The 18688-nt window shown below is 42.4% G+C and overlaps 1 protein-coding gene across 3 annotated transcripts in view; it reads left to right on the top strand.

Moving 5' to 3' along the window:
• Window positions 1-18688, top strand: part of LOC126474282 (serine/threonine-protein kinase par-1-like) — a 420752-nt gene that overhangs the window by 102118 nt on the left and 299946 nt on the right. The window lies entirely within an intron of this gene.

The raw sequence follows: 18688 nt of genomic DNA, 5'->3' as shown, positions 1-18688 counted from the left end.
GGTTTGTACACAAAACATCATATCCAAGTTAACAGTTGTATTGGTCAAGAAAATTTACATCAAAAGATTATGTACAGTCGTATGTTCGCAACATCACGTAACTACACAAGTATTTACTACCCTTACTAGTCGTCAATTTCACATTATTCACTAAAAGCAGCATAAGGTAGTAAGACGGATTTCTTACCGAGCGTGGGGGCGCAGTTGTTAGCACACTGGCCTCACATTCGGTAGGACTTTGGTTCAAACCGGCGTCCGGCCATTCAGATTTAGCTTCTCCGTTATTTCCCTAAATCGCTTTAGGAAAATATTGGGATGGTTTCTTTGAAAGGGCACGGCCGACTTCCTTCCCGATCCTTTCCTAATCTGACGGGACCGATGGCCTCGCTGTTTGGTCTCCTCCCCCAAATCAACCAACAACAACAACGGATTTCTTCGAATATACCCTGTCATGAAAAAGCGGTATGCACATATACAGATTGCGATAGTATGGACATTGCATTGGCGAAGCTATCATTTGTACTCAGGTGATTCATGTTGAAATGTTTCCAACATGAGTATGGCCGCAGGACGGGAATTAATAGACATTGAACGCGGAATGGTAGTTGGAATTAAAGGCATGGGACTTTCCATTTCGGACATCGTTAGGAAATTCAATATTCCGTGATCCACAGTATCAAGAGTTTGCCGAGAGTGCTACCACATTTCAGGCATCACCTCTCACCACGGAGACCGCAGTGACCGATGGCCTTCATGCAACGACAGAGATCAGCGGCGTTTCCGTTGAGTTATCAGTGCTAACAGATCAGAACTGCGTGAAATAACCGCAGAAATCAATGTGAGACCCACAACGAACGTATCCGTTTGGACAGTGCGGCGAAATCTGGTGCTAATGATCTATGGCAGCAGACGACCGACGCGAATGCCTCTGCTAATAGCACGACATCGCCTGCAGCGTCTCTCCTGAGCTCGTTAACATATCGGTTAGACCCTAGACGACTGGAAAACCGTGGCCTTGTCAGACGAGTCCCAATTTCAATTGCCGGCTGGAATGGCCGAGCGGTTCTAGGCGCTACAGTCTGGAACCGTTACGGTCGCATGTTCGAAACCTGCCTCGGGCATGGATGTGTGTGATGTCCTTAGGTTAGTTAGGTTTAATTAATTCTAAGTTCTAGGCGACTGATCACCTCGGAAGTTAAGTCGCATAGTGCTCAGAGCCATTTGAACCCCATTTCAATTGGTTAGAGCTGATGATATTGTTCGAGTGTGGCGTAGACCCCACGAAACCATGGGCCCAGGCTGTCACCAAGGCACTGTGCAAGCTGGTGGCGTTTACATCGAAAGGATTGGGTTCTCTGGTCCATCTGAACCTATCAGTGACTGGAAATGGGGAATCCATTCATCGACGTCATGTTCCCAAACAGCCGTGGAATTTTTGTGGATGACAGTGGGCCATGTCACCGGGCCGCAATTGTTTTAAGTACATTCTGGATAATTCGAACGAATCATTTGGCCGCCCAGATCGCCCGACATCAATCCGATCGAACATTTATGGGACATAATCTAGAGACCAGCTCCTGCATAAAATCATGCTCAAGCAGCACTTTAGCGATTGTGTATGGCCATACAGGCAGCATGGTTCAATATTTCTGCAGGGGACTTCCAACGACTTGTTGAGTTTAGGACGCGTGGAGTTGCTGTTGTATGCCGGGCAAAAGGTGGTCCGACGCGATAATAAGAAGTATGCTATGACTTCAGTCATCTCAGTGTATGAGAGCTGTGGAGCTCGTCTTATAAAGAGCGATTTCCTTAAGAAAGGGGCATCTCGACTTGGGAGTGAGTCTGGGCGTGCGGTTTTAACAGACGCTATTGTAATTTAGCGTGTTATTCCTTCTCGCAATTGTAAATGGGGTAAGTAGGCCCACAATGTTGCATCCGACAAGGAATTAATCTATTCTTCCCAGATTTACTTAGAAATAACAGTCATCAAATTTACTGCTCTTTCGGCGATTGATATATGAGGTAATGCATTATGAAAAAGAAGACATAGCTTTGTAAGAAGCATAGAACTTTACTCTCCACTTTTTGGGGTGTGATTTAAATCCTAACTTGTGCTAATACATGTTTGCTGTACGTCGCACTAACTGTTTCACAATGCTACGAAAAAGCTTACGTAGAGTGTGCTGTAGCGCGAGGTGCGCACCATCGCTGGCTGGGATTAGTGTGAGCCCGGTGGAGTGACGTCACGCGGTGCTCGGTTTTGTGCGCGCGCCGGCACGTCGCATGTATTTTTAAAGAGGCGGTGGCTGTGGGCCTCACGTGCTAGCGGCCGGCTGGCCTTGCCGGGAGGAGCGCTCGCGTCATCAGGAAGCCGACCCGCCGGCGAGGCCCGCATTAAATGCTGCGCGGGACCTGTCCGTCGTCCACCGGCACTATTCCCACGAGGACCACTGCTTGTCTGCTGTTCACAGCAGTTGTTTGCTTGCGACCATATTTTCTCCTTTCCAAAGATCAATGGATTTGATTATCTTGAAACTCATGCTACATCTCACAAATCTATGAAAAAGGAAATCTATTCACAGATTCAAAAGACTAACAGTCCTCTTGAACACTGCGCAGAACATAGACGCTATAGCGGTCTCTACAGCTTGATAAATCTACCCCGATCGAATGCTGTATCCAGGCAGCTCATCCTATGGAGTATGAGAACTTGTACATTTTTAGTACTGTCCCCCTCTCGGCAAAAATTTGTGAAATAGCGTGTTTCACAGAGGAGTCACAATAGGATATCTCTGCCGCCTGATTATGTATTTCTTCCAGCATGAATTGCCGTGTACTCGTACAAACTTGTATCACCGCGACGGTATAAAGCGTGTAAACACTAACTGTTTACAACGTACCTTAGTAGTTAGGTGAAGTCCAGAAGAAGTTGGGGGTCTATCAAGCCCGGAAAACAACTTCTAATTGGTGTACAAAAGCAATCTAAGCTACTAAGCACATGTACGCAGCACGAGACCTTGGCTAAAATCGCCTTTAAATGTTAAAAATCCCTTGTTCTTGCACTTACAAAATGTAAAACTGGCGTATGTATGAATTTTATCTCAAAATTTTGTGTATTTTAACAGCATAATACGAGGGCTATCCACAAAGTACATTACGTTTTGGAATTAAAAATAAATAAAGTATTGCAAATTTTTTTTATTATATACAGATGAAAGCCACACTTAAATAATACTTTTCTACATAGTTGCCATTTAAATTAAGGCACTTATCGTAGCGATGGACGAGCTTGGAAATTCCTTCGTCGTAAAATTCAGCCGCCTGGGCCTTCAAACGCGTGGTTACCTCTTCTTGAAGCTGTGCGTCGTCATCAAAACGCTGCATAGCCAACCACTTCTTCATTGCTCGGAATAAGTGGAAGTCGATCGGTGCCAGGTCGGGACTGTACGGCGGATGAGGAAACAACTCCCACTTAAAAGAACTTCACCAGTGGCATTTGCCGTGTGGGCCCGGGCGTTGTCGTGAATCAGTAAGATCTTTGAGCCCAACTTTCCCCTGCGCTTGTTTTGTATTGCTCTTCTGAGGTTGTGCAGGGTTTGGCAATACCTTTGGGAGTTTATTGTAGTGCCTCTGCCGGCCGCGGTGGTCTCGCGGTTCTAGGCGCGCAGTCCGGAACCGTGCGACTGCTACGGTCGCAGGTTCGAATCCTGCCTTGGGCATGGATGTGTGTGATGTCCTTAGGTTAGTTAGGTTTAAGTAGTTCTAAGTTCTAGGGGACTGATGACCACAGCAGTTGAGTCCCATAGTGCTCAGAGCCATTTGAACCATTTGAATTTGTAGTGCCTCTTTCCAGGAAATCCACAAAAATCACACCTTTTCTGTCCCAAAGGAGGTAACGACGTGGTTGAAGGCGCAGGCGGCCGAATTTTACGACGAAGGAATTTCCAAGCTCGTCCATCGTTACGATAAGTGCCTTAATTTAAATGGCAACTATGTAGAAAAGTAGTATTTAAGTGTGGCTTTCATCTGTATATAATAAAAAAAAATTCCAATACTTTATTTATTTTTAATTCCAAAACGTAATGTACTTTGTGGATAGCCCTCGTATTATCAGTTGAGTCGTTTTATTCGTCTGTCCTTCTTACTACAAAACGAATGTGCTTGTAAGAGGTAAGTTTAGATCGAATTGTAAGCATAATTAGTTTTTCATAACGTTTACAAAATTCTTTCTTTTATTACCTTCATGGGAAGTTGAAATTAATAATTTTTAACGAGATCGCCGACTAAGCCGTTGGCGCAAGAGAACGAGAGGTTACTGAATAATCTGGCGTGGCACGTTTGTGCTGTAACTAATTACACGGTGCAACAGAATGAAAGGATCACTTCCTCGAAATCCCGTAATTCCCACTCACTGCGACGCATGGGTTTGAAATGTGGCTCCACGACGTTTCTCTGGAATCGCGCAAAAGCCTGGCGCCCTGCGCGTCACCCTAGGGCTCGACGACGCCTCAAACAGCAGGTTTTGATGCAGCCGGAAAAAAGACTACAGTTCAGAAGGTGAGGTGTAAGGTGGGTTAATGACGTCACTTTGACACCAAATTTCACCAAAATTCTCTCAATGCCACGGTGGACGTGTCACACAATCGGAAGTTCGTCACACCTCCCTCTTACCCCAGTTTCATCCAGTCCTTTGACGCCTCTGCGGTGGAGGTCACAACTGCAACGCCCAGCGTTGAAATCTCATTCTTCATGTGGCCTAGGAAAACATTGCAGACACACCGCAGCTCTGATTCGGCACGAAAAGGAAGCAGGGGGTGGTGTAAAGGATGTCAACGAAACCATCCCTTTCCCTGGCACGATAATTCCCACCCATCACGCCCTCGAAAATGACAGTTCGCAGAGCGATGAACAGCCGACCGCTGTGGGCGAGTGTTTCTAGGCGCTTCAGTCCGGAACCGCGCTGTTGCTACAGTCGCAGGTTCGAATCCTGCCTCGGGCATGGATGTGTGTGATGTCCTTAGGTTAGTTAGGTTTAAGTAGTTCTAAGTCTAGGGGACTGATGACCTCAGATGTTAAGGCCCGTAGTGTTCAGAGCCATTTAAACCATTTGAAGAGCGATGAACAACAGGAAGACGTTTTTACAACCTTCGACACCGGTGACACCCTCGGACGTTGTAAACCTTCTCTATGAACATTGTGGGCCTGCATCCACATCGAACGTGATTACGCCTCTTTGGAGCACAGCGCGACCGCAAATTTTCCTCGCATCTAATGTTTGGAACCACTAGGAGCCGTTCAAAACCATTGGACAAAATTTGAACGTGATCCGAAGCAGCAAAAGGTGCTTACGCTTTTTCAGTGCATCTATTTTGTGTCCTCCCGTGGTGTGATCACAGGGAGATGCGACATTGACATATGCGTGAATAAAACGGCAAAGGGTCCGTTTAAGACCACCCCCCTCCCCGTGGTTAGCGCCCACCTTTATTGCGAATCTGAAAAAATGTACCTGTGTAGAAAGAACTCGTCTCGGAAGTCCTAGGTGCTTCCAGACCGGCAACCCCTTTCGACATTCTCCGATTCTGGCTGCCCCGCCGTCAGGCGCAAGACTAGCATTGTAGCGGCGAAAGGGTAGCAGGCTCCTCTCTAACGTGGTCACCCAAAGGCGGATTGGTGGGTCCAGTAGTTTTACCGACCTAGTGCGTGCGTGCGTGCGTGTGTGTGTGTGTGTGTGTGTGTGTGTGTGTGTGTGTGTGTGTGTGTGTGTGTGTGTAAATTTGGTCCCCTCCCCTCTGTATTCACGCCACAGAGGCCAGCAACATAGGAATGCTGGAAAAGCATAGGCACCCTTTGCTGCTTCTGAATACGTTCAAATTTCGTCGAATGGCGTTGAACAGTCCTTAATGGTTCCAATCTGTACACGGGAACAAAAATTGCGGTCACATTGTGTTCCAAAGGAAACAGATCTCGTTTAATGGGGATGCAGGTCTCAGTGTCCTTAGGGAAGGATTGAAACGTCCGAAAGCGTCAGCCGTATCAGAGGTTATCAGTAACATCTTCCTGTTGCACTGAGACCTGTCGTTTTGGACTGCAAACTATGTAGGAATCAACGCCCCGGAGGAAGGAGTGGTTTCATTGACGCCATTAATGCACCTTCTGTGGGCTTATCCTTCCGATACTGAGTGGTGGAGTGTCTGAAACGTTTTCCTCGGCCGTTCATAAGAAAACGGCGTGACTCCAGCACTGTGCGTCGCGGTTGTAACCTCCATGACAGTGGCGTCAAAAGAAGTGTTGAAATGTGGTGCCAATCTGACATGATTAACGTACCTTACACGTCACACGAACTTCTGACCTGTGGTGTTTTTTCGCATTTGTCGGCACCTAGCTGTTTGAAGTGTCGTCGACCCCAAAGTGAAGTCGCAAGGTGCCAAGCTTTTGCACCATTCCGGAGGACGGTTGTACGCACTTTTGAGCCATCAAACTTAAGCGTCGCCATAATTGGGAATTACGAGGCTTAGAAAAAGCGATCCTTTAATTAAGTTGTGCAGTATATATCGAATTTTCCGTCTCTACTTCACCTATGCCCCTGCGGTACGTTGTAAACAATTATCGTTTACACCTTGTGTAAAGTAGACGGGAGCATACTTTACCGTCAGTCTGTCCAACGTTTTTCAGTGGAAATATTACCGGTAGCTTAAATATGGCTACGGCTGATTCCCCCAATTTTACCGATAGATTAATACTACGCGGAAATATGTAAGTGGGGCGGCGGGTGGAATTATTGTTATAAATGTTTTGTTTTTATTTATTTAAGTGTTCCTATTATTTATTGCTGTTGTTTGCCATTCTCAACACTGGCTCTCTAACTACAATATTGGCAGCCAGAAAGTGATTAGCAAAACGTGAAGCCTGTAATTAGAATTCATAGTGCCCACTTCATCTGAGAAATGCATTTATAGCTACAGCTTATAGCTCTGAGGGATTAGGAGATTGTCTGGGATTCATAATCAAAAACGATTCTCTCTGAAAGTCACAGACCAAAAAAAGAATCCACACCATCCAACTACCAGAGCAGTTCAGAGTCTTATACGCTGATGCAACTATAACTGTTCAAATTAAATGTTTAAGTGAATGCTCGCCATAATTTGATGTATGTTCATCAAACGCCACGCTAAATAATGGTAGAATGTCTGTCCCGCAGCGGCACGTGAAAATACGACATACACAAACTGAAGATAGATCTTTAAAGTCATCCCAGAATTAACACTAAATATATATTTTTAAGTTTCTAGCTCTTTTCTGTTGCGCCAATGATTTTTACAGAAAAACTTCCAAATTTTGAAAATGGTTAAAGTTATTGAACTGATATTCAACGCATATTGATTTAGTATTACTCCTGACATGCTAGAAACGTTTCAGGTTATTTACTTGATTTTTAAAGTATTGCGCAACATTTATGACGTCAGAGCTAGTTGCAGCGGACTAGGCTGGTACACAATGGAAAGACTGATGTGAATATTATAGGGCGTGAGTAGGCTGCTTCCCTACATCATCACCCTCTACTTAATTTTTTTTAATATAAATGGAAAGAAAAAAAATTACAAAAAGGGAAGCAAGAGTACAGCTTAACTCCCTATGAAAATTAAAATAGAAATGTAAACATATAGAAATATTAAAAGAAAACTGATTACGTACTTCAATTATTTAAATTGCTGGGATGTTCACTGCTTAATAAGCAACATTATCACTCAAAATTTAAGCAAAATCAATGAAACACTTTGGCATACATATTGCCTTAGACAAACACATAAAATATGTAAAATTATGAAAATCTTAAATCCATTAAATACATTTTTACACACACAAATTCAAAGAAAATAACACAGTTATTCATGATACATAAACAGATAATTATATCTTAGCAGTCTTTTCTCAACCTGAAAGAAAATTTCACAAATCATGACAATTTCATATTTACACACGTGGTTGTAGCCGCTTTGGCTGGCGTTCTACACTTCCATTCACAAGGGTAGAGGAGGGGAAGTTGCTATGGTGTGCGTCCTTCACGTTCACTCTAAATTACATGGGGAAAGGGGAGGGGTCACTGTGAGTTGTATCCAAGTCACTCCACGCTTTCACACAGCTACCAGGCTGCCATTATCGGGTTTGTCCTGTAGAACAAACAAAAAGAGTGCCTCAGACTCTGTTCACTTAATATCTAAGGGTGGGTCACAATGAAATGGGGATATATATACATTTTATCTTTCAATATGTTGCTAGAACAAAGTTAACAGAACTTTTTCAATTTTACTCTTGCGGTTACTGAACTGTCATAAAATTGATAAACAAATGGCTCAAAACACCGTTAGTCAGATACTAGAGAAGATTTATGCTCAAGGCATACAACCATAAATCCTATTTAATCTCAATTTATCATTTCTGGGCCGGAACACTGAACCAATGCTCGGTACATTCCTGATACATTTGTATTTTATTTACGTAGCTGACTCATCTTCGATTACCTTATTCTTAGAGATAGTATGAGTATATTTGATTAGTAGTTGTCTTCTCAGCTTCTTTGTACATGTGAGTAACTTGTGGTAATAGTACAGTTCTGAGTGTTCAAAACACACTACGTTTAGTTGACTACTAAATCCACTTATTGGTCCTCTGCTACTGTGTCAGTTCCACATCTGCAATTATGTACTTACTTACTTTGCTAGTGTATGAACTTATTTAACACTCACTCTATTAACATTCAAAGCATAGGATAGCACATTTATTTCATATCTATAGTGTATTGCAGCTGATCAGTTTGCTCACGTGGCAATCCATTTCCACTTGATTGGATGCTGAAACCGCAGGTAGTCTCTCTCGACCTACCACTAAAGTGCATTAAGTAATTATGGACGAGCGTAATGCTAAATTCATTAAACCTATAGGACACCATGAGCTGCTCTGTCTCATCTAACATAAGGGTACCTATGGTCGCATTCACGCCTCCAACTCATAACCTCAATACATGTGTGTCACCACACACCCACCACCAAAATAATGGCCAGCTCCAACCTTATAAATACTTCAGGGACGTGTCCTTCACGTCTCAACCACGAACACTGTTCAATTATATTACACTGCCATTCCGTGCTACACAAGGTGAGTTCAAAAAATGGTTCAAATGGCTCTGAGCACTATGGGACTCAACTGCTGTGGTCATCAGTCCCCTAGAACTTAGAACTACTTAAACCTAACTAACCTAAGGACATCACACACATCCATGCCCGAGGCAGGATTCGAACCTGCGACCGTAGCAGTCGCACAAGGTGAGTTCATTTTTTCAACTTATCTGCATATTTTACATAACACTAAGCAATCTCTTTTACTATTAATTAGTTAGCTCTACAGCATACAATAGGTTTCACTGCCACTTCAGATCCTGCTTGTACACGAATTTGTATATCTTTTTAAATTACTGTTGGTGGACCATTTCCAATAAAACAGCAACTTTGTACTTATAATATTACCAGGGTTCTATACATACTTGTTACTCAAATGCCTTTGTATCTTAATTACATCATACTTCTCTGTTGCTTATGTCACTGTTAGGTTTATCACATTAGGTATTTTCTTCACTAATCGGTGGATAGAATGGTTACAGAACTCATGGCTTGATAGCCATGACGGAAATTTTAGTATTTGAGAGTAAGAACCGAAATTTTGGTGGATAGGAAAGATGAAGAATGAGTGAGACCTGATATTTGAGAGTAAGAACCGAAATTTTGGTGGATAGGAAAGATGAAGAATGAGTGAGACCTGAAAAGGAAAGATCATCTCACACAGTTGGGCTGCACAGCTGCCACACTGTGTAGAGGTAACAGAACAACCCCCTCCCTATAGAATTCATTAGTTTATTATTGGCTTGATAACTATAACGGAAAATTTAATGTGTTGGAAAGAAGAGGTCGAAATTTTAGGTGGATAGAAAAGATGAAGAGTGAGTGAGACCTGAAAAGGAAAGATGATCTCACACAGCTGGGATTGCACAGCTGCCACACTGTGTAGAGGTTACAGAACAACCTCCTCCCTACAGAAATCATTCACTACCTATGAACTTCTTTAGGTCGATCACGTTCCTGAGACCGAATAGCTTTTTACTCTTAGGGTACTCTAGCCTATATGCATTGGCATGTGGTTTTCCTATGATCCTGAAAGGTCCTTGGTATTTACTAAGATTAACACCTTCGTCCCAATATCTCCTATTTTTCAGAACTCGTATAGGCAGCTCCCAAGTTTCATCATTAGTTACTACATGTTTATCAATAAAAGGTACCGGCCGGCCGAAGTGGCCGTGCGGTTAAAGGCGCTGCAGTCTGGAACCGCAAGACCGCTACGGTCGCAGGTTCGAATCCTGCCTCGGGCATGGATGTTTGTGATGTCCTTAGGTTAGTTAGGTTTAACTAGTTCTAAGTTCTAGGGGACTAATGACCTCAGCAGTTGAGTCCCATAGTGCTCAGAGCCATTTGAACCAATAAAAGGTACCGTAATTACTCCGGTTATCCGCAAGACCATTTTTAACTGGCTTCTTTCAAAGTCAACAACACTCTGATATTTCGACAAGAAATCTATGCCAATTAAAACCTCAATACTGAGATTGTTTACAATTAAGCATGGATGATCAATTAAATTACCATTAATATCAAAGAGCAGCAAAGCTTCTTGTTTCACCGTTTTTGACACCTTGCCAGTAGCACCAATTATTCTTAGTCCTGGTACCCTCATTGCTGTAAGCTTGTCTTTACCAGGTAATGCATCAAAGAAGGACTGAGATATCGCACTCACCTCACTTCCACTGTCTAAGAGACAACGTACATTGATACCCAACATATTCACTATTATTATAGGGTGGCTTATTCTAGTTTGTACAGGTGGTTCCTCAAATTCATCCAATAGATTCTTTTGGATGTGTCTCCAACTAAAGTGATCGACATCTGTCTTCATTATATTCAGGTCAAAGTGTGTAGGGGTTTCCTGAATTACATTTTCAGCTGCCTTTTCCAGTCGGTCTATTAATTTCAAATCGAAGCACCGCACGACTTCATTACATTTCGTTTGCTGAACATGACCCAAATTACTGTAGTCTGAGCGATTCTGCGCCTCTAGACCGGGCATAACACTAGTTACAGCTAAACCACTTTCACTATTATCGTCGGGTTCCTTCTCAAGTGACAACTGGTCACAGCTACCGGGTTCATCGACCCCCAACAGGCTATCCTCTACATTCTCACTTACCTCCTGTCCTAAATCTATTAGTACAGTATCAACATCCTGCACAGGCACTTTAGATAAGAGCTCATCATCCTCATCGTAAATATAAGCATGACTTTCTTCTGCTTCTTCACCTGACAATTTAGTATTTTGTAGCTCTTCCCTACCATTACACTGCTTCGCCTTCTCTTTCTCTTCCACTTAGAAAGCGTCTCTAACATGGTATCTATTAAATACTGTGAGTGATCTAATAATTCTGCTGTATCCTTAGATGCTACCGACTCCTCATCCACATGTTAAGTCTGAGTATTCTGATCTGTCTTACCAATTACTGTAACTACTGGCTTAGGAAAAATAACCGCCTGGTGAGCGCCAGTGTCCTCATAGACGGGAACTAGTTTTCCTGCCTCGGCCTACTACTGTTTCCTTTATTTCCATTATGGTTAACTGGCACAGCACTGCTTTCCGCACTGTTGTTTACCTGCATAATTTTGTTCGGAACAAAATTACTACCATTTGGATCCATTGTTGGTTCTGATAATTATTTCTCCAATTCCTACCTCTCTTAGGATGGCGAACACCTACTGTTCTGATGTTTACATTGCCATTCTGCTCGTTCTTAAAATTACTACTAGTGTTATTACCATTTCTGTTATTACGTGCTTGCTCCTCATTGGCAGCCACACGCTCTACACGTTCCAAATATTCAATGAAACGATCCAGATTGTCTCTAGGGGCAGATATAATTCTAGTTTGCCAATTCCATGGCAGTTTGGCTTCAAGACCTAGTATTATCATTTCAGGTTTTAGCTTTTCGGCCAAATGTGACAAACGTGAGATCCATGACCTGGCAAACTCTTTAATAGATTCCTTGCCTACATTGAAGCGTTTTCCACTACAAAATTCTCTCAACACTTCATTTTGCTTATTACTAGACCAATACTCATTAATGAAAGCTGTTTTAAATTCCGCTAATGTTTTACACTTCAACATAACAACAGCTGACCAACGCATGGCGTCACCTGCTAAATGGCTTCTAATAAATGAGATTTTCTCTCGTTCAGACCAAGTTGGTGGAATCACATCTTCAAAATCGTTCCAGAAATCTAGCGGGTGGATATTTTTATATGGATCGAACCGCAAGAACTGCCGACACCCGATAAAAGCGGCGTTTGCAGCTACAACTTGTTGTATACTACCATTACCAGAAGTTACTCTCATTTCAACATTATCTACTCTTTGCACAATATGAGTAGTATCAGTCTTGATTGCATCTACTTCTGCTTGACATATGTTTACTTTTGTATTAACATTTTTAAACCTATCTGAGCACAGTTCAGATTCCGCCTCGATCTTTTCTGTTAACTTGTGCTCCAGCTTCACATCTTCCATTTGGAAGTCTTTGCGAACCTCAGCAACTTCGGATTTTACTGTTTTATACATCTCAGATAACTGTTGAGCAACTTTTTTCTTAATATCCTCATGATTGTAATCAATTTTATAATTCAAACTGTCCAGATCCTCTTTCAACTTATTGCAACCAGCCTTGAAGGAAGTTTCTAATTCAGCTTTATTGGATACTAATTTATTGTTCATTGCCTCGAACCGTTTAGTAAAATTAGTTTGGCTGGCCACAATCTCATACTTTAATTCAGAATTACTGCTCTTGACCTCAGTTATTTCAGACTTTAAGTCAGCTGTCATTTTAGCATTACTGGCGGACATTTTTGCATTACTGGCAGCTATTGCCTGTAATATAACATTTAAATCAATAGCCCCAGTATCTTTGGGTTGCTCACTAGCTGGTTTTTTTATCACACTCAGGTGACGAAAAACTATCTCCAATACCAGAATCATCAAAACGAAATGAAACATCTGATAGATCAGTCATATCTAACTTATCCTTTTTAAACTCTACCACCTCTGATGACTGTTTCGTTTTTAACTCATCAGATAAACTATCATCCAATAAATTAACAATTTCTGATTCCTGCTTTACTACAGGGGTCTCTATTATTGAATCATTGCCCCTTTTCACACTACTGTCAGGAGACAAAACTTCATATTTCACTTTAACATTACTAGTTTCATGCATATTTACACTTGAACCGTTGTCTGGATTTACAGTTCCCTCGCCAGACATAGGTTCTGATTTAAGTTTAACCTCAGCTTCTTCTGGCGGTTCCATCGCCGACAGTCTTTTAGTGCAGGTTTGTAAAATTTTTAACAGCTTTTCACTTAACTTAGTTCCTTCTGCATGACGTATGGCGTTGCCGGCGCGGCGTACCAGGATTACTGATGCGACGCGGCGCGTTGAACTGCAGACGGCACTTCGACGGCTGCTGTGTGTCTGCGTGGCCCGCAACTGCAGGCGCGGCTCCGGTTGCTCCAGCGGACGACTGCGGTGAGGCGAAACTGGCTTCTCGCGATGCCGGCAGCGCCGCTAGACTCAGTGCCAGATCCGTCAATCCAGATGCGTTGTTAATCCAATTGTGTTGTCCACATGCACACGTAACACTATCACTGTTCTATTACTCAGTTGCATGTCGCATTTCACTCCCGAAACCGAATATGTAAAAAATCACTTTCACTTCTACTCAGTTTCTTTCCCGGCCGATGCACCATATGTGGGGCGGCGGGTGGAATTATTGTTATAAATGTTTTGTTTTTATTTATTTAAGTGTTCCTATTATTTATTGCTGTTGTTTGCCGTTCTCAACACTGGCTCTCTAACTACAATATTGGCAACCAGTAAGTGATTAGCAAAACGTGAAGCCTGTAATTAGAATTCCTAGTGCCCACTTCATCTCAGAAATACATTTATAGCTACAGCTTATTGCTCTGAGGGATTAGGAGATTGTCTGGGATTCATAATAAAAAACGATTCTCTCTAAAATGTTCACTATATTCTGTAAGTCACAGCCCAAAAAAAGAATCCACACCATCCAACTACCAGAGCAGTTCAGACTCTAATACGCTGATGCAACTATAACTGTTCAAATTAAATGTGTAAGTGACTGCTCGCCATAATTTGATGATAATGTTCATCAACCGCCACGCTAAATAATGGTAGAATGTCTGTCCCGCGGCGGCACGTTAAAATACGACATACGCAAACTGAAGATAGATCATTAACGTCATCCCAGAATTAACACTTCACTCGAAAACGATTTCATGGTTACGCGTATCCCGAGCAACTTATTATGGCAACCGAGGCTGTTTATAGCAATGATACTGACGCGATGCGACTCCTGGCACAGGTGGTGCGCAATCAGCTTCTGGAGAGAACTGGGGCCTTTTTTTCTCGCGCAGCGTTCTTATATATAAATCCGCGGTGCGGACGGCTAAGGGAACGCCTGATCAAATTCGCTCTCCCGACTAGCCGCTGGGCTAGTAATGCACCACTTTAAGTTATCGAATAAATCATTGCTTCCTTTGCTGATGGCCGATGAAGCTCTCAATTTAAATATGCAATCAGCACACAGGTAAGTAATCATAATAAAAGTCCGACGTGGCTAAGTCAAATATTTTGGACAAGAGAATTAATTTAGTTACACTACACGCAGTAGACGAGCTCTGAACTTGCCCTTTGGAGATACGCTATCGCTATAGTTTTATAGTTATTCAGTTGAAACTTCTCACATCTTTATGATTATAGCGGATCTCCCTTCTACTTAAATTTAAACATCCTAGCCTTATTTATTCGCCTACTTAATCTATCTTGCTTCCTTAATTTCTAAGACAAAAACCAGAAAATCATGAATTTCAACTAAAATTTTAATTTGTGAGATTCAAAATACTGTTTCTACTAAATTATTATGCAAAAGGAATCTAAATATAAATTTTTAAGTTTCTAGCTCGTTTCTGTTGCGCCAATGATTTTTACAGAAAAACGTCCAAATTTCGAAAATGGTTAAAGTTATTGAACTGATATTCAACACACATTGATTTAGTATTACTCCTGACATGCTAGAAACGTTTCAGGTTATTTACTTGATTTTTAAAGTATTGCGCAACATTTATGACGTCAGAGCTAGTTACAGCGGACTAGGCTGGCACACAGTGGAAAGACTGATGTGAATTTTATAGGGCGTGAGTAGGCTGCTTCCCTACAGTATGACAGAAGTAAAACAATGAAGCGAATAGTTGTTCTTGGATAGTCGTAAGAGCTTTAGATAGGACAGTCAAAATTTCTGGTTACAGTCTCAGTGTGGCACCCAGTTTTAATCTGCAAGGATTTTCAGAACAGTGGATACCCTGTGGCAAAGTGAAAATTTGTTCTAGCCAATCCGTTTCCCTGCGGAATCCTTCCTTCCAGGAGTGCCAGCTCCTCAAGGTGAAGTTTGGAAAGTAAGGAGAGAGATACCGGCGGAAGTAAAGCTGTGAGGTCGTGTGGTGGTAGATTCGTACCTGGACAGCTCAGTCGGCATAGAGCATTTGCTTGCAGAAGGCAAACGTTCCGGGTACGAGTCCTGCTTCAGCACAGTTTTAACCTGGCAGTAGGTTTTAAAAATCAGCGGCCATTCCGCTGCTAAGTAAAAATTCATTCTGGTCCGCACGGTTCACAGAGTTTTAAAGAATGCTCTACCGCTATGTATTTTTCAAGCGTTTTCGAGAAATCGCAGTTCAAATTTTTATGAGACTTTTCGGTACCATACGACAGCACCATTCGTCAAGGAGCAGCTGTAGTACCAGCGTCTTTTTTCTGATCTTTCGCCTAGCGCTGTTATCGATATAATAAACCATGCTTCTTTGGAGAGAAACAATAATAATTACGTTAATCATTGTCGTACATTCGTGGCGAGGTATAATAAGGAATCGTGATGAAATCAACTTTTATTTGTTATTGGCGTATATCGCAAATACGGGGTTACTCATAAGGACTTCCACGGTTTGAGATAACAACTGCGGAAACTTCAAGGCATACAGAAAAAAATAGTCAGTATATAGAACATCTCTCCAAGTTTTAACTCGTAATACAGGTGCGCAATGTGGGCACCGTTTTTGACACAGAAAATGGCAAAATGTTCGGCTGCTTGGAGCACGTCTTCGGCAAGCTGCGCGTAGATGATGACGGAAGGATGACGAGGACAACATACACTCCGTCTCAGACAGAGAAAATCCACAACCCGACCGAGAATCGAAACCGGGATCCCTTTATCGAACCAGCAACGCTAAGAAGACCACGAGCTGCTGGCACAGCAAATGTCAATCCGGTCGGAACAGTGCGTGAGTGCAGTTCACTGAAATCGTAGCTGCCGGGGAAGACGCAACGACAACAGCTCTCTTTGGAAAAATGTTCATTTGGTTGCATATCTGCAGGCGAGAACTAATAAGATGCGTCCGAACGGAGCGTATTATTTTTTCACATGTTCTAGCTGGCCGCTGTGGCCGAGCGGTTCTAGGCGCTTCAGTCCGGAACCGTGCGACTGCTACGGTCGCAGGTTAGGATCCTGCTTCGGGCATGGATGTGTGTGGTATCCTTAGGTTAGTTAGGTTTTAGTAGTTCTAAGTTCTAGGGGACTGATGACCTCAGATGTTAAGTCCCATAGTGCTCAGAGCCATTTGAGCCATTTTTTTCACACGTTCTGACACGCCTCCCCCCTACTGCAACTACTCCACGGCGTGCACTACGAATAGAAATTTGGAGAGATGCTCAATCCAATGACCTACGTCACTTTTCTGCATGCCTTGCAGTTTTCGTACAGTCGTCTTGTAAAATCCTGAGCCGGCCGAAGTGGCCGAGCGCTTCTAGGCGCTACAGTCTGGAACCGCGCTGCCGCTACGGTCGCAGGTTCGAATCCTGCCTCGGGCATGGATGTGTGTGATGTCCTTAGGTTAGTTAGGTTTAAGTAGTTCTAAGTTCTAGGGGACTGATGACCTCAGCAGTTAAGTCCCATAGTGCTCAGAGCCATTTTTAAAATCCTGGATTACAAAGAACCATGGACGCTGTATCAAAGCGGGTATAGCTCGGTATGACTTCACTGCGAAACCTGCACACGTAATAATGAGGCTGAGGAGATCCGAATATTTATTTATCGATTCACTCACGTGTGTCTCATAGAGACAGTGTATGTTACTCCAAGCATGCGTAACCGGGTAAGATTTCACTGCGATACAGACACGAAAGTATAAATAAATAATTAATTATTTCATCACGATTCCTTATTATATACTGAAAAATATACCTCGCTACAAATGCAACAACAATCAACATTATTATTATTATTATTATTATTGTTGTTGTTGTTGTTTTTACTTTATTGGTTTGGCCCACCAAGGACCACATGAAATAACTTATCTCCTCTCTTTTCTCCTTCGTTTCCAGTAGTTTTTCATTCTTTACTCGTGTTTTTCAGTTCTTTCTTCTGTCCATACTGCGCCTATCTTATCTTTCGTTTTCTCTTGGAAGCCCTTGAAACCTTTTTACTTTTGATCTGAACTTTTCACTTTCTCCTTTCTCTTCCTACTGTCGCGTTGGACATGATAAAATTACAGGAAATTGTAAATAAAGAACTAGGCGTAAATAAAACATAGAGAAGAAGGGCCTAAGATTGGATTTGTGTTGTATTTGGAGTACAGCCTCACGGGGGGAAACAAAAATTGGTCAGCTTCAGTCTAATATCGTACTGCACCTCTAAAAGTTTCCATAACAGCTGTGTTTTCCGTTGGCTTAAGCTGTATATGGTCCTGGTTGTGGGAGGCTTCAATTTACAGCCATCCCTGCTCAACAACTGCGCGGGTGAGCATGCTGTAGTGCTGCCCACATGTTTAGTGCGTTGTTTAAGGGGGTCAGAGAAGTTTTGAGTGGTATCAGTTTACATGTGTTGATTGTTTCCGAATGGAACTCTTCCCACTTAGTCACAGTTTCAGTTAAATATAAGTTACAACTTGCACCGTCACCAATTATTATTGTAGTAATATCCTGAAAGAGCAAAAAATAGAAAATAACTGTAGTAAGTGTAGGTTTCGGAAGGCAATCGTACCTCGCACCAAATCTGGACGTAAAATTCGAAGACGCACATAATATTTGAAAAGGCATGATGAGGTCACCAAATTAATCCACCATACGTTTTAACAGCAGCACCAGTTAATGAAAGACTTTCGCAGAATATAAGCGGTAGACAAAAATATGGAAACGTTATAAACGCAACACACTACCATGACTAATACGGTGCAGGAAAATCGTTGGCAATCAAAACAGTTTCCAGTCATTTCGGTATAGATAAAAACATGTCTTGTGTTAATTTTATTCTTACTGCCAAATAGTGGCAAGTTCAGTTGACGATAATATATGTGGATAACGATCACGCATCCTTCTCTCCAGAGTAGATCACAAAGGCTCAATAATATTGACGTCAGAGCCGATGTGACAGTTCAATCTCATGCTCACAAAATCACTTCTGGTCGATGTGCGCTGTGTGAA

The sequence above is a fragment of the Schistocerca serialis genome, chromosome 1 (assembly GCF_023864345.2).
Source record: "Schistocerca serialis cubense isolate TAMUIC-IGC-003099 chromosome 1, iqSchSeri2.2, whole genome shotgun sequence".
Taxonomy (NCBI): domain Eukaryota; kingdom Metazoa; phylum Arthropoda; class Insecta; order Orthoptera; family Acrididae; genus Schistocerca; species Schistocerca serialis.
The sequence above is the reverse complement of the archived record's forward strand: the minus strand, read 5'-3'. Positions and strand labels throughout refer to the sequence as shown.